The sequence below is a fragment of the Notolabrus celidotus genome, chromosome 16, assembly GCF_009762535.1.
Source record: "Notolabrus celidotus isolate fNotCel1 chromosome 16, fNotCel1.pri, whole genome shotgun sequence".
NCBI lineage: Eukaryota > Metazoa > Chordata > Actinopteri > Labriformes > Labridae > Notolabrus > Notolabrus celidotus.
In genome coordinates this window covers 6,612,518-6,628,867 of record NC_048287.1, presented here as the reverse complement: position 1 = coordinate 6,628,867, position 16,350 = coordinate 6,612,518, and the positions used below count along the sequence as shown (strand labels likewise).

The 16,350-nt window shown below is 39.6% G+C and overlaps 1 protein-coding gene across 5 annotated transcripts in view; it reads left to right on the top strand.

The window, feature by feature from the left end:
• thrb (thyroid hormone receptor beta) overlaps positions 1-16,350 on the top strand; it is a 187,396-nt gene that overhangs the window by 82,664 nt on the left and 88,382 nt on the right. Inside the window, exon 1 of one of the 5 annotated variants that reach the window (XM_034704720.1) lies at positions 13,459-13,477. The exons of the other annotated variants lie outside the window; for them this stretch is intronic. The gene's annotated coding sequence lies outside the window, so the exon portion shown is untranslated. Of the gene's footprint in view, positions 1-13,458; positions 13,478-16,350 lie in introns of those variants that run through there. 5 annotated transcript variants of the gene reach the window in all.

Here is a 16,350-nt window from a genome sequence, read left to right as displayed (position 1 = left end):
AAAAACAGTGAAAACTGAAATTAAGAGCAGCCTGAAGACTGAGCTCTTAAGACTGAGGGGTTATTCAGACACATGTTTGCATACTGATCTGAAACGTTGCCCACATTTAGCATGATAGGATGCTTATGCCTCTATAAGTGACACTAAACATGTAACTATCATTGTAGTTCAGTGAAATAAAGTACTTAAAGTGTGTATAAATGTAGATTTAAATAGTGCCATAAAGCTACTGTACTTTAAAAGAGTCAGTGTTTGCTTTTTGTTGCACACAGGAGTCCAACCCAGGCTTTGATAAGTTGTTGCACAGACGGCCTGCCTGGTCACATTGTTGGTACAAGCTTTAAAAGCCCTTTGTTCGTCTTCTATGCAAAAACTTTAATCGATAAGGTCAATTTTGCCGGTTAACAGTGCACTCAGGAGATGCACAGGACTGCTCATGTCTATAAACTGTCTCCTCTGTGGAGCAGTTTGTTCTCCGTCAGACTGGATGATGCAGCACAGTTAATAGGTGATTATGGCTCCCTTTGTTTTGTCCTCTCTTCATTCAGAGATCAGTTCAGTCAGGGCAGCTTGCTGTGGGTCAGGAGCAAACATTCTCATGTTAAAATGCTCCAAGGTTGAATTCAACATTGAATATGACGCCAAAGTTTTTGCAATTCATGGGAAAAAGCGTGTTTTTATTTGTGCTGTTGTCAGTTGTGGACAGTAGTAGCCTGCAGGGGTGGAACTGGAATTGTGGGTTATGGTAGTGGAATAGATTGGGAGGAAGAGTGGGGAGGACCAGAGGGTTTCGTAAGAGTTTCTGTTCAGTATTTTGTGTCATTGAGTGATTTGGGTTTTGTAAGATGGAAACAAGATTTATGGGCATTTGCAAATTTGGTAACAGATTTCTCTGTTCACAATACTGTTTAAGCAGAAGTGAAATGAAAACAATAGTTGCTAAAACTTAACTTAAATAATTTGCATGACCCACAGACTGTATATACAGCATCGATATAGTCTCAGTTATGTCATCCATTGGTTTCTGGAGAGCTGGTATGGAGCCCAATGATAGTGGCTGCTATGTTGGAAATACTGACTCAACCGGACTTTTGATGAACCTAGAAACAGACAATGAGGTGGAGCTGACAGGTACAAAGCACCCACCTGTCAGTCCACCAAACCACCACCCCTAAGTATTCAAATCTATGCACAATACAAAGCCTTTATATCATCTTACCTGACGCGGAATAAAAAGCCCCTTACAGATTGTATGAACAAAGAAACAAAACTTTTCTTTGCACCATGCTGTACACATGTTGATTTCTGCTGATGAAATATACAACATGGGTGTTGATGGGGTTTCTTTGGCTTTTGGAGCTTGCCCCTAGTGGCCACATGAGGAACTTATTTTTTTGCGCCTCTGTCATAGATTCATTCCCCACATTCAGCATTTCTGTTTCAGGTTGCACAGATTTTAAGGCTGTAAATAATGTGGAAATACTGTAAGAAAGGATATCATTTCAAGAAAATATGCCAATGTATGTGAAAGTACAGATAAAACAAACCAAACGTCTTTGCCCGTTGTTCACAGATTAGCTCGACTTGAAACAAAACAGTGTACTTTGATCACATTTTTCCACAATCAGGATTATTTGGGTTCATTCTTTTTTTGTGTATTAACTCAGGAGTTCCCAAACCTTTTAGCCCACAACCTCCAAAAGAACCATATCATATATATATATATTCTTTCTTTTTTAACAAATATACTTTGTAGCTTAAGATGTAAAGATTTAAAAGTCTTAACTATAAAATATATTTTAATTTATACATTATATATATAAATATATATTTGTCATCATTATTTATTCATTCATTTATTTATTTAATTATTTATTTATTAATTTACCTATTTATATATTTCTTTAGAATCCACTGGAATGCAATGAGATAAATCTATATATTGCCTTGTGTTGTTTTGCACAGGGTTTTTGATGGGGTGAGACTGTAAACATCAATTGCTGCTTTTTGTTTGTTTTAAGAATTATTGTTGTTTCTAAGAAATGTAGCAAGCATTGATGAGCTGAGTGAGAGCGACTGAAAACGGCTCATGAGTCTTTATCACACGTGTAAAATAAGAAGTGAGTAGTTCAGTGGGTCAAAGGTTAAACAGGGTATCATTCTAAAGCCTGTGGCGGGTGTTTACAGTGGACATGTTGGGAAATAATTTGACCCTTCTTTGTGCTTTTTGCATTTTCAGACCTCAGATTAGTGATGTCACCCTATTTCCAGATCTCACAATCCTCTTAACATAACTGAGAGGAGTTTTGTTCAAAGTGTCACAGGCTGTAATGAGTCAGAATGATCCTTTAATAAGTCTGCAGAGGAGAACAGCAGAGTGTTGTAGAGCTCTCACTGAGAGCTGAGTCTGCTCCCCGTCCAGCTGTTCAGGGTCACAGGAATCAATCTTGCAGAGCCTCGTGTCCCCAGCTGTTCAGTGTGTACAGAAAGACAACCTCTCGCTGGATCTTTATGGATTCAGAACCCAAGGCTTCACAGTGACATCACTTTGTTTACAGAGCAGTATGTGTGCTGAGGGTGCTGGAGGGTTTGCTGTCTGGATGTATGCGGGACATTTTAGGTCATGATGTTGTGTAATGTCAGGGTTTTAAATGACTGTGTGTGTGTGTTTCTGCTAAAACCTGGCAGGGTTCCTAGCTAGAGAGGGTTGCGCCAGAATGGTATCCAGGTTTCTGCCCCAGAGACATGGAAACAGACCAATCAGAGGAGTTTTTGGAGAAAATCCTAGGGTGCCCATTACTGACCTATTTGCAGGCTCTGACACTCTTTTTCTGTTAGTGTCAGAGCAGCCTTATTTGGAGGACGCACAGAGCTGCATCAAGTCAGACCAACATGTTACTTACAGTCGAGCAGAACCCTCTCCACATGAGTTTCTCATTTTCATTGGACTCGCTTTTTTCTGCTTTGTTTTCTTCTCTGTCTGTTTGATTTTACTGCCGGGAATGCTGCAGAAAGCTGCCTTCTGTACGACTGCCAATAAACATCGGGTTCATCCAAAGCCTTGCAGTGGTAGTGGCGAGCCTGGCACTCATCATGCCTCGTTCCTCTCCTCCCCTGCCTGCATGGCTGTCTGGGAAAACTTGTGTTTACTGTAGAGGCCTGGGCAGTGGATTGGGAGGAAAACCCAGACCCGGGTTTTACGGCTCTTTAGCTGTCTGAATATAGAGCCTGAGTGCATAGCTCACTTCCTTTGCTATGTTTTATCTGTATGGTGCAACCAGGGCCTTCCAGCTACAGAGACTAATGAGAAAAACATTTTTCTGACAAACCATATTGAAATTTTTCTTACAACGCTTTTACAGTGTGTTGCGTTCTATGAATAGGCTTTGAGGTAGGTGGTGAGGCGTTCACTGTGCAGAGCTCACAGCAGTTTTAATGCGTCTGTGTGCAGTTTTATAGGCTGTGTTGGGGACTTGTAAAAGAATAATTATAGCTCAGATGAATGGATGATACTTCACTTGAACTGTAAGAGCTGACTTCTACAGTGGAGTATTTACAGTCTCTGAAAGCAGCAGGGACTGGAGAGGGGCGGGAGCTGCTGTAGCCTGAAGAAAGGTCAGCAGTGTGGGTCCGAAGGTCCCCTCGTGAAATCACTGATGTTGTTTTTGTGCCCAGACTGCAAATCCCTCCTCATGCAAAGCTGCTACAGAGCAGTTTGTTCCTTCCAAGTCAAGATCAGCACACACACAAACGAACACACATTAAATCGCATACTGGCGCTGAAGTACAACAAAGCTTTCAAGTTTCATTTTCTGTGTTATTGTAAAAGTACATTGTAGTGTTGCTGAGTTAGTGTATAATTCAGGCAGTGCTCTCAGAGGCTGTGCTTACATTCTGCTCTGAATAAAACATAATGTCTCACTTAAGGTCTCTTCTGAATAAGTCGGTGAAATTCATCTTCATATACGATTCAGGAACAGTAATCCTGTGTTGAGGCAGTCCTGGTGTGTAGTCGTACTATTTATGCTGCAACATCTTTTATAAATCAACCCAATGATATCAACAGATCCTTAGACTTTATGAAACATGGAGTCTCAGTGACGTCTCCCATTGGTTTCTAGAGAAGCGTTATGACGCCCAAAGCTGGTGGTCGCCATGTGAGAAGTTCTAACTCCAAATATCTCTTGACTGAAACTGGCAGTGAGGTGAACTTGAGGCTAACGCCTGGCTGCCTTCTACACAGCTACAACATCCCCACCTGTCAGTCAAATAAGGCCCGCCCCAATAATACATGTGCATAACATTCAGACTTACTTTAATTAAATGGTTGAGTCAAGAAATCATACAAAGCAATGAGGTATAGAGACCCAAACCTTTGTGTACCAGGCTGTAACAGTGCCACCACTTCTAAATATAACACCTGGGCATACTGGGACTTGTAACCAGCTGCCAGTACCCTTTCCTGTCCTCTCTATATCAAAGCTTCTCTTTGCGATTCAAAACAGCACTTGAAATACATTAACCATCTTGCACTATGTGGCGCTTGCGTCCTTTCTCATGGGTATTGAGAATCAGAACCATTTAATCTCAATGAAAGGCTAATTTATGTCCTTACAATATTTGTTACTTTTTAGATCTCCAAAAATAATGGAACTGGAATCAAGACTTTAGAAGAACCAGAATAAAAAGGCAGAACCACAATAGGAATAGTAATATTCATCAAATTGGAATGGAATGAAAGTTAATGAAAACTCTCCACAGTGTCGGATAAACGAGAATAACGATTGGATAGGAGTATAGAGACGAGCGAGGTTCTTTGTTTTTGTGACACACTGAAGTAATTCATTCAACAAATGAATGGCAGGAAATCAACTAATATATTTTGGTATATTTTATGAACTGTAGAAATTTAGTTGTAATCAGTGGAGTACCAGCACTTATTCACCTCCACTCAAAGCACTGATTTTGCTTTAAAATTAGGCATTTTAATTTAGAGTTGTAATAGGCATTCATTGGCTACTGGAGCAAATGCATATTTAAAACACGGACTTAATCAGAAGTAAAGCTGAGGCTGGCAATGGACTTTCTGGAAAACAGCTACGACACCCATCTGTCAGTCACCTCAGCCACACACCTAACTGTGCAAATCTATACACAACACTCAGCCCTAACATCTTGAAACTAGGGATGTACATTTTAAGTATTTTCTGTGATCGATTTTTGGAAATGTTAACGATCGATTATCGATTAATTGAAAAAACATTATTATTCTTATGTCAAAAAACAATGCCAAATACGTTGTTTTCCCCCTAAATTATATTTTCTACAGCAACAAAATGCATCTAACTGACAGTATTGAATACAGGTACATGTTTGACACACAGAATATCAACGATCAGGCTCATACAAATACTCTTCACAGACATAATCTTATTAAGTGAAGGCTGAGACTACTAACAGAAAGTTACCTCAGACTCACAGTGTCCAGTTTTCTGTCTACTTGTTCTTATTTAGAAAAATAAATGTGTATTTGATCAAGTGTCAGCTGGGAGCGCATCCGGGTCACTATCAGTCCAGCGGCAGAAAAGCTCAGACGGCTCTGATGTTGCTGCTCTGCAAACATAGCATACCTGAATTTCCCACCTGTCTGTTGCCTTCGTATCCAAAGGTGGAAATGTCCTGTTTAGAGTTGTGAACCTTCGTGTCCGTGTCGTTGTTGGCAGCAGTTTTGTATTGATCCTCTTTTAAAAAGCGCACGTGGAGACCTGACGCACAGCCGCAACCCCCAGCTGAGCATCTCCACTGTGCGGAACACCTTTAAACAGCTGATTCACATCCAAACATGCTTTAAACTTAAAACACCTCTCTGATGGCTGAGTGTAATATGAGACCACATGATGTTTGTTCCACGTGACGGAAAATTGATAACAAAAATGCGTGTTTCGAGTAATTACTGAACAATCAATTAATCGATAATCGATTAATTGTGGTCATCCCCACTTGAAACGCAATGACCAAGACAGTTTTTTCTACCATGCTGTAAACATGTTTATTTCTGCTGTAAAAATGAACTTTTTAACATGGGTGTTAATGGGGATTTCTTGACTTTTGGAGCCAGCCTCAAGTGGACACTAAAGGAAGTGCATTTTTTTGAGATTCTGTATAAAAAAGGTCACATTTTATTTGCTGTTTTAAAGATGTTTGAAACCACTTAGCAATCCTGGGGTGGCTTTAATTCTGTATGTGTCTGTGTTTCCATTGTGAAACTGAGAAGAACTGTGTTGTCGGTTTGCACTTTGTACTCTGTTTTGGCTTGTTCTTCTTTGCAGAGTTGTGTGACTCTTTGTTTTTCAGTTTGTGGTGATACACCTTGCTGGGTCCATTTTAAATCAGTGGGTCCTTCTGTTAGTCTGCCCATAAACTGCATTGTGTACGTGAATGACAATCATTTTCTTCTTTTTAATGGCGGCTACAACCAGAGAATTATCACCAACCGGAAGTTAGCAACTTCCACCCTCCAGGATATCTGTTGGTTAAAACAAAAGTGTAGAGACTTTAAATTGCTCGCATGTGCTCCGTGTTTCACTCCATGCCAAGACAACGCATCACTAGGCACCAGTGACATGTTTGCCTTCTCTGGCTGAAAGCCAACCAGGCCACCACGCTCAGCTTTCTGACCATTACAAGTAAGCACTTCAGGTCCATGTGGTGCTCTAGATTGAATCTGGTTGTCAGCGAAATAAAGATAAGCTCTTAAAACAGCATGTGTAAGGACAGGAAAACCAAAACTAGGACTCAGTGGGTCTTTGTTTTCACCTTTACACCCGGTTAGATCAGGTTAATCAAACCCTGGTGCCCTGCCTGGTGAGCGACGCGGCTGTATTACATCTGTTAGATGCTAACTGACCTGTCAGTCATACGTTATGCTTGTGTTCTGCTGTCTGTACCTGGGTAAAATTGAGTGGGAAGCGATTGTGTGGCTCTTAATGACACAAAAGCCGATGCAGAACTTCTCTGTGTTTCATTTCCTCTTGATTCGTCAGCTTAACTTTCAGAGGCAGCAGCACCACGTGTCTGTGCCCCAGAATCACTTATGCAGATATCACTGTTACTTCAGCATGCTTGAGCTTACAGGATTTTTCCACAAAGTTTAAGGTCTAGCTGCATGTTTTAGCCTCACTTACCTGCAGTTATTCCTGTTGGCCTCTGAGTCTAATTACTGCAAGATGTTAGGGCGAGCTGATGAGAATGCAGCAGGTAAGCGGAAAACTTACTGCAAGCAAATGGTTGTGATGATCCTGCAACCTGCATTCAACCATTGCAATTATCATGCATGTAATGAAGCACACTTTTTTCTAATTGGCTGCATTTTATTTTCCTCTCATTTGTCAGTAACTGATTGGTCAAATTAAACGCAGCATTGATGTAGAGGTGAGAAAACATCCACATAGTGACAGACTCTGTAGACTACCTCAGCATCCTCCTGAGAACCCCTCCTCTCTTCCAGGTCTATAAACTTCACCCTGTAAGCGACAGGTGTGAATAACCATCTTTGGAAAATGTCAGACACAGGCTGTGACTCTGTGAAGAGGAGTATGCCTCGAACAAGACTTACATTTTCTGATGCATCGACTAGTTTTCAAAGAACCACAGTCTGAGTCTATGTTGAATGTGGGACAGTTTGCACTGCAATGTTTGTGGCTGAAGGTGAGCGACTCAAATATTTACCTTGGCTGCATACATGGGTACTGGGTAATCTCTTGGATGGAGGGGTCTTCACCACTGTACAGCTGGCACACTTTAAAGTGTATTTTAAGTTAGTAGGTTGCTTAAGGACTCACACTTGGATTTTACAAATTTAGGCCATGGTTTCCTGATCTCATAAAAAATATGTTACTCTATAAATAGAACACTGGCCAACTCAAGGAAGCACGTTCTGAAATCTGCTTTAATGCATACGATGCAGGTAGAAGTTCTTCTAAACCAAATGTAGTGAGCCGTTTTAGAGAAAACAAACTTTGATAACTTTGGTGACCCAGGAGTGAAAAGTGAGCTCTGGCGACCTCATTGCTTCACACACCTTTCTAAAACCTCTCACTGGTTGTGCTCGCATGAGGCTGTGAGCTGTCGGTTGCTGGAGACCAGATCTGTAGGGGAACTCTGAAGGTGAACTGGGGTCTGCTGGTGTTTTGCACATCGATACGGCTGCAGGACATCATTGTTTGTATAATCCTATTTTATATTGATCTGACATAGAAACCATCACAGAGCAAACTCAGGGCGATGCAGACTTCACCGATATGTAGCATTTTAAGATACTTCAAAAACATAACGTAAGGTCAAAGTTTACGTTATGTCACATTTATCTGATGATCCTGGATTTAAAAGTTACGAAAAAGTAATAAGACCTCATTATGGAAGAAAATATTTAGGATTTTCAGAATGAAATAATAAATATACAAGAATAATGTAATACATTAAACTCCAGTGAGCCTGTATTCGATCAGCCTGCACCAAGATGAGGAAATTACATCTTGAGAAGTTCAACTCAACAGCACAGGTCGAACAGTGGCTGCAGAAGCATGCACAGGTTTCCTATCAGGCTGCCCTTTCTCCTTCAGAACTTCATAATGATGTGATGCACATGTGCTTAAAGCTTGAGGATGCAGTTATTTAAGAAACCTTTTCTTACGTATAACTCTGTACGATACTCCATGTTCCTCATTTTAGTGCAGGCGGCTGACTGCTCTCCTGATATGTCCCTTCAAAATAAGACATAGCCACACCAGAGCCTTCGGATATCACCCATGTGTTTTTTTGTTTTTATAATGTTTATTTTGGGCTCTTTATGTCTTTATTTAGAGAGGACAGGACAGTGGATAGAGCAGGACACTGTGAAAGAGAGTTAGGACCGACATGAGGTGAAGGGCTGCAGGTTGGATTCAAACGTGCATTGAGGCCTACAGCCTTTGTACACAGGGTGCATGACTTCACTGCTAGGCCAAACTGTCCCCCACTGTATGTGATTTTACACATACATTTAAACCTGTTATTTCTAATTTAAGTACAGCTTTATTCCTGTGAGATTAAGATTTATTTCTTGAAAATAAATGAATTGGATCTGTTAATTGACCATTTGATTATCATACATTTACATATTTTTATTCCCAGACTTTTTTTTCTAAATGATACGAAATTATCGTCCAAATAAATTTTTTCATCCTTAAAGCTGAAGATTCCAATGACAGTTTGGGGTCAAAATGATTAAAGCAAAATCTGATGAAAAAACACACATTTTCAAAAAATATATTATGGTTTGCTGACTTTGATTCTCTTTGGGTTCAGGTTGTTAAGATTCTTTTTTTTTTTTTATGAACTTTGTTTATAAGAACTTTTTTGACAGAATTTTTGAACAATTGTATTTGGCATATAACACTAAAAAAATTACAATAAAATTCTTAAATAATAACAAAAAAATAAATATATATTCCTAAAATAATAATAACAAACAAACAAACAAACAGAAACTTACAACAACTAAAGGTGCTGACAATCTTTTTTTTTTCAGACCATGTGTTTATGATTTTCAGAATTAAAGCCAATCATTATGTTTATTATGTTAATTCAGACAAGTTTAAAAAGCTGTCATATTGTTGTACATTTTGATATAAAAATTGAGATACTTGCATTCATTATAATGATTTATTGAGTTAAATTACATTAGGCCTTTATTCATTTGTCAGTTTTGAGACATATTACATTTGATAAAAGTCCAAACAGTAAGATCATATTTGGCTCATTTTCAGAGAAAGAAGTGTTAAACATATTTTAATGAAAGAGACACAACATTAAAGATAAACTCAGAGTAAGGCCCTTCATACAGAATCAAAAGTATTAATGTAATTTAATCCATCCCCTGCAGCATTGTCATGAGATAGTAACCTCCTCAGCCTCAGCAGTCTGAAGTAATGACATAAAGGTCTCAGAGTTAACGAGACACTGATCTGATGATGTTGAGAAACACCTTTACTGTGTGTGAGAACAGAGCTGGTATGTGCCATCCTGCAGCAGGATGAGGATGGGTGTGAGTCTTGGGGGGGGCTCCCTGTGGCCTGCAGTCTGAGCGCTGGCAGCTTCTCTGTCATGTCTGGCAGCAGCAGCAGCGGTGGCTGATCAGTGCTGACACACACTCTGTGAACATGTATTCCCTGCAGCGCTTCCTGTCTGCTGCAAACACACACTCTGCATGCGTGATGAAACTAATTCACAAACCGAGACATGTCGTATACCACCACACACACTTTCACTCAGAGGTCGTTCAGGGGTCAGGGTGGTGCATTATACCATCCTGCAGACGTCTGTGTGTCTGTAATGCAGAGGCCTCAGCGGAGCTGATGGAGAGCTAGTGGAGAGGCTGGAGGGGGGGCGCGGCCACGGCATGCAAGGTCAGAGTTAACCTAATGCTGCCAGGGAGAAACTGCAGATCTTCTAAACAGGCTGAATTTAAAACACAAGGAGACACCGACATCTGAAAAGAAATGTTTTATTTTGCTTTACTGTTTCATTTTCGTCACTCATGTCCTTATTTGAAGAATAGTGTCTGAAAACTGAAACCAAAATGTCTGTTAGTGACTGAATTTGATTGTCAAAATTCAAGATTCATTTCCAACAAATCAGCACACATGAAAAGACAAAATGCAGCTTTCCCAACCCACAGCAGAGACAAAGAAAGACATTTAGAAATGCAACCAATAAAAACACTCCCTTCATTCATCATGTGTGTGTATCATATTATCCTTTGTCATTTCTTGGAGTATCTTCAGATGCGGCTGCTACTGAAATCAGTGAATCTTATTCAGTGACCAAACAAGTTTTCCAAACAATGTTACAATTTTTCATAAGAAACAGACACAAAAATGTTGGTCTGAAATTCTGAATATAGAATTTTGAATATAGGTATAAACAAAATGTCAGAGGACATTTCCAAAGTCATTTGAACTCTGAAGATGTTTTAGATATGGAAAAATGTTCAGTTTTTTAACCAAGGTCCAAGGACATACTGAGCTTCATCTAAAACAGTGCCCACGTTGATGACACAGCTTACTGTGATGCCTCCTTTCACAGCACCTTCAATACCTCCTCCTCTACTCTTGTTAAATTTGTGCTTTATGCTCCAACTATTAAATATAATATTCTTTCAATCAATTCAAACAGGATCATGCAAACAACAATCTGCTGAGGCCAGACTCTGCTCCCAAACTGATGCACATGTTCTCGGTGTTCACACAGCATGTTGTATCACATCATGATGCCACAAACAAATGTACGACATGGAGACACAAATGATTGGAGCCAGAGATTTCTACAGTTTTAGATTAGGTTAAAATGTTCAAACATATAGTCAAATATTTGGATGCAAACATACAACTCATAGTTCTCAGGGTCTTTTGTATTGCGCTCATTTAAACAAACTCTTCTACTAGTGAAACCACCCCAGACACAGACCCTTTGAGACCCTCCTCTCTGTTAAGACGCTGTGGTCCATCAGGACCGAAACCTCTCACCACAACAAGTTTCCTCACTTTGCTACCAGCCCCACCCAAAACCCCCACGGACACAGACTCACATACAGCCCCAGAGTCACTAACACCACAGGGATATTAATATTATAAATCATTTAAGCACACTGCATTGAAACATTTCCTGTTTTATTGCACACTGTCTCATTTATTTTTATATTTATATACTGTTACATTTTGTACTTATCATCAGTTTGCACCTTCCTGCACAAACATATAGCACTCTAGTTCAGTGTATTTACTTTGATTATTTTAAACAATCTTATCGTATCATATTTAGATTCTTTGACATAACTGGATCTGTTGGTCAGTAGTTTCAACTCACATAAATATGTTTAATATTCCTAAATAATGTTAACACATTTTATTTACAGCTACCTTACAAAACACTCAAGGTCTCTTTAGAAGCCAGAGTTTAAAAAAGAACAATAATGTCAAAGTGAGATTTATAGAATTAAGAAGACATGAAACAATGCAGTGAAAAGGATTAAAGTGAATATTCAGGTTTAAAAAGATGTGTTTAGAGACAGGATTTGAAAGTAGACAGAGTAACGGACCTGGTATTAACCTGAATCTGGCTGTGACGTGACCCCTTGATGGATCACTGTCAGTCCTCTGCACGTAACACTGCATCGCCTTGATTCAGTTTTTTCAGATAGTTAGTTGGACACAAAACTCTCTGTAAGTGTTAAAAATATCATCATCATTATCAAATAAAAGTGATGCACTGAAGGTTTTCAAATACAATGTGTACTTGTTTTTTATTAAACCATGTAATACAGGCAGGATAATTCAAACTATGTAGGATTCTTTGAATTAGACGAGGAAACCAGCTCGTATTAATGAGAAAGGACTACAATCTGCTTTAATGTTTAATGTTGCACATTTAGAGGCTCATAATACAGTTATTATTTTTAATTTAATGCCCTGCATGCTCACTGTATGCCTCGAGTGTGCTACATCTGTGCAGAGACTGAAATATATATACATGTAAGCACATAAAAAGCAATGTTTTAATTTGCATTTATGCTGTAAGACAACAAATATAATTTGAACAGTTAGTGATTGGAGAGAATTCTAAAAACTTTTAGTCTTATTTTATCATGTTTTAGTGTAACATCATTGTTTTTTGAGCATCGTTTGCTTTATTCAAAAAGACAAAGAATATTTTTCATTATGAAACATGTTAAATTATTTACTGTTTGATTCAGAAAAATAATAAAAACATATTCTGGGATATTTGACATTCATGTTTTCACACTTTATTACATTACAGAGCTGATTTATTATTTACCCCACAGTGTTAGTTCAGCATTACAAACTATGAGCACACAGAGCGGTGCAGCGGTGTGCTTTATTGTCTCTCAGTGTTATCTCAGGGCAAACAACAAACACACACACAGGAGCTTCTCCACAAAATGAGAGAGCCTGCTTTCGCTTGCCTTTATAAAATATTCAGAACTAAACTGAAATGAATGATAAAAAAACGGATTCATCGCCGATCCTCAGACGCATTTGTACGTGCAGAGCAAGCACTGGTGCACATCTAATGACATAAACAGTTAAATCTGAGCGCCGCTGCGTCAAATACTCTCATATTTGTCAAAACCAAACGTTTGTTGAATTCCTCCATCCTTCACTGATCCAGCCAGTATTTTTGTCTCCCTTCCCTCCCTCCTCCCCTCCCTCTCTTCCTCCGTCTCTCTGCATCTTTCCTCCTTTTTTTTTCTTTTTTTTTTTTACTCCGAACAGCTTACTGCAGTATCCTTAAAGTCCCTGCATGTGTCCTGAGTTGTCCTCTCTTACCCAGCATGCACCGCAGCGATCTGGAGCTCTGTCGGCTCAGGATGGGCGCACACTTTTGATGTCGGGAGAAAGAGAGAGAGATGGAGAGAGAGGTAGGGAGGGAGGGGGCAGGGGCAGGGGGAGGCAGACGCTATGATGCTGTTTTATACACTCCTTTCAATGGTTTCCCTCAGCGTCCGTTGCTGTCATCAATTTGAAAAGGGCTTTTTTTTCACCCCTCTCTCTTTTTTTTTCTTTTTTTTCATTCTGGCTCTGAAATCGTGTCCATGAGGCTGAAAAAGGGGGGAAAAAAAACTCAGTTTTGCTGAAAGTCGAGTCTGCGAGCAGGCGCATTGTCCTGATGTGACCCACACTCGCTCACGCAGGCGAAAGCAGCAACTGTCAGGCTGCGAGGGAGGTGTGTGTCTGCCTGCCTCTGTGTGTGTGTGTGTGTGTGTCTGCATGTGTGAGTGTGATGTAAGCGAGCAGGAGACACATGAAATTTAAGAGTTTTATGGTCTTTATCCTCATTTAGCTTGTTTTTTACTCTATGGTTGTAACATTTCTTCTTGTTCTTCCTGATCTCATCGTACATTTTCACAATTGTTCAGTCTCTGCTGAAAAACTGCAGTCCTTTAAACGATGACCGAATCAACAGAGATGATCATAAACATCTGAGATGATTTATTAGGTGTTTATTAGAAAGCATATTTTGCATCCAGCTCCTCAGATGTCAGGATTTACTGCTTTACTGACCATAAATCAAAATATGATAACGACACATCGTTTTTAAACTTGGCTTTAAGACCTGATAGACATTTATTGTTTGTGTTTTTTTACCCAGAGATTCATAATTTTTTAATTACCACAAATACAATTTGCATAATTGTATGCAATTTAAAGAGTAAGACAGACAAGCAGACGATACAGACAGACAAACACACACACTGCCTTTTGTTGAGAGCAGTAGGTAACAGTTTATTTGAGTTGTGGCACATTTCGATGTAATTTTAAGCGCTTAATTTGTCCAGTGTGAACAGTTTCTGGGACAGTCTGTCTGACTGTTATCTGCTTCATTTATTTTTGTAATAATATTTTCAGACTTCTACATCTTTATTCAGAGAGGACAGGATAGTGGTGCACAGAGCAGGAAACCAGGAAAGAGATTTGGGAGTGAAATGCAGGAAAGGGGCTGGAGGCTGGAAGGACTACTGGAGGACTGGAGGACTACAGTCTCTTGACACAGGGCACCTCTGTAATCTGCAGTTTAACATAAAAAAAAATCTTTTGTCTCTTTCATTCAAATTTAAACAACATATTACCCCTCTGACTAATACAGCAACTTATGGCCACCTGCTCAAAGCATAATGTAGAGTGAGCGAGTAGTGATGCAAATGAGAATCTCAACAGGGTGAGCAGGACCCGACACAAAGCTGACAGGTCTTGTCTAACCATGAAGGGGTTCCAAACGACTCCCAATACCAGCCTGAGATGGACACTAACATTTTTACCACTGTGTTAACAGGCAGAGGGGGAATGTGCTGGAACTCACGGATTAATTTTATAGTATATATGCGGTCAGGTCGTCGTTTTTGCTGTTGAGAATTAATCATGCTGTTAATGGGTTTAGATCATAGACTGTATAATAATGTACGTAGTATCCGTGACATCACCCATCTGTTTCTGGAGCCTGTTATGAAGCCAATCGTCGGCGGGAGCCATATTTGAAATGCTGAATTCAATGTAACTGTTGTCGAGCTAGTGTGAGGTAAACACTTCCGCATAGGCTTCAGTTCTCGCGGCCGGAGGTTGCCGCTTGGTTTAGACCAGTCAGAATCCAGTGTTTAACACAGCTGGATCTATGTTTAGTGCTATCTGTGATCTATCAGCATGGTTACCTTCCAGCTCTCTTTCCACCCAAGTTTGACTTCATGCATGCAAACAGAAAATTTTGTTTTCACAAAACCTGTTTGTCTTTGCTAAAGTTTGCAGACAAATGTCTGTTTATTCTCCAGATCGGGGCCGGCTGCCTTGTGACTGATCTGAGTCTGATTGTTTTTGATGTCCACCAGTTTGTTTTGGGGGTTTTTGGGTCAGTCATTCAGCATGTGATCACTTTGATAAAGTTGTTTTTGTGTCTACATTTCAGCCATCTAATAGATCCATTCAAACTTCAGCGATGGTCACTATTGACTGTCTAGTTTGAAATTCAATCATATGTTGATATTGGAGACGTCTTAAATGGATGACATTGAATGTATCATCAGTGAGGATTGTACAGATATTCTATTAAAATAAACACTTCTCATAGTAGACTGAAGTAGACACGTCAAGTAGTGGACCTAATAAATGCACAGATACATTTATGCAGAGTGTCTGAAGTGCCCTTTGCATCAGCGTGAGTTTATATAATACTGTCTGCATCACTCAGCAATCCCACCTCCAAAACACAAGAGGCAGTGTTGTTGTTGATACATTTTGTTGAGTGCTGTCGCGCCATTGTGTACTCAAACCACAATGACTAAATCGGGCATTTATGTGGAAGCTTAGGTTAATAAATGTTCACCAACTCCTGCGTTCATTGCAGTTACCGCCACACAGAAAAATATGATCTCACAGTACGCCTGCAGACATCAAGACCATAGCAACACTGTTGGTTACAACTGTGGTTACAACTTCCTGCAGCGGTTTTAGAAGGGTGTTAGACTTCACCTAAGTCCAAAGTGTTAGGTGTTTTCATCTCTCATGAATTGGATCATTGCACTCTTACAGTGATTTTTTTTATATTGTTAATTTCATATCAACAGACTCGTTTTTGAACATGTTAACAATACACAACCACATTAAAACATAATTGGACAAAGTGGATGAAACTGCCATTATGGAGGGTGTTTGAAAATTTCATATCCTGCAGCACTTTTGGGCAGTTTCTCCTGAAAACCCAACAAAGGCATGTCAGGTGCCTGGAGCACAACAACAACAACAG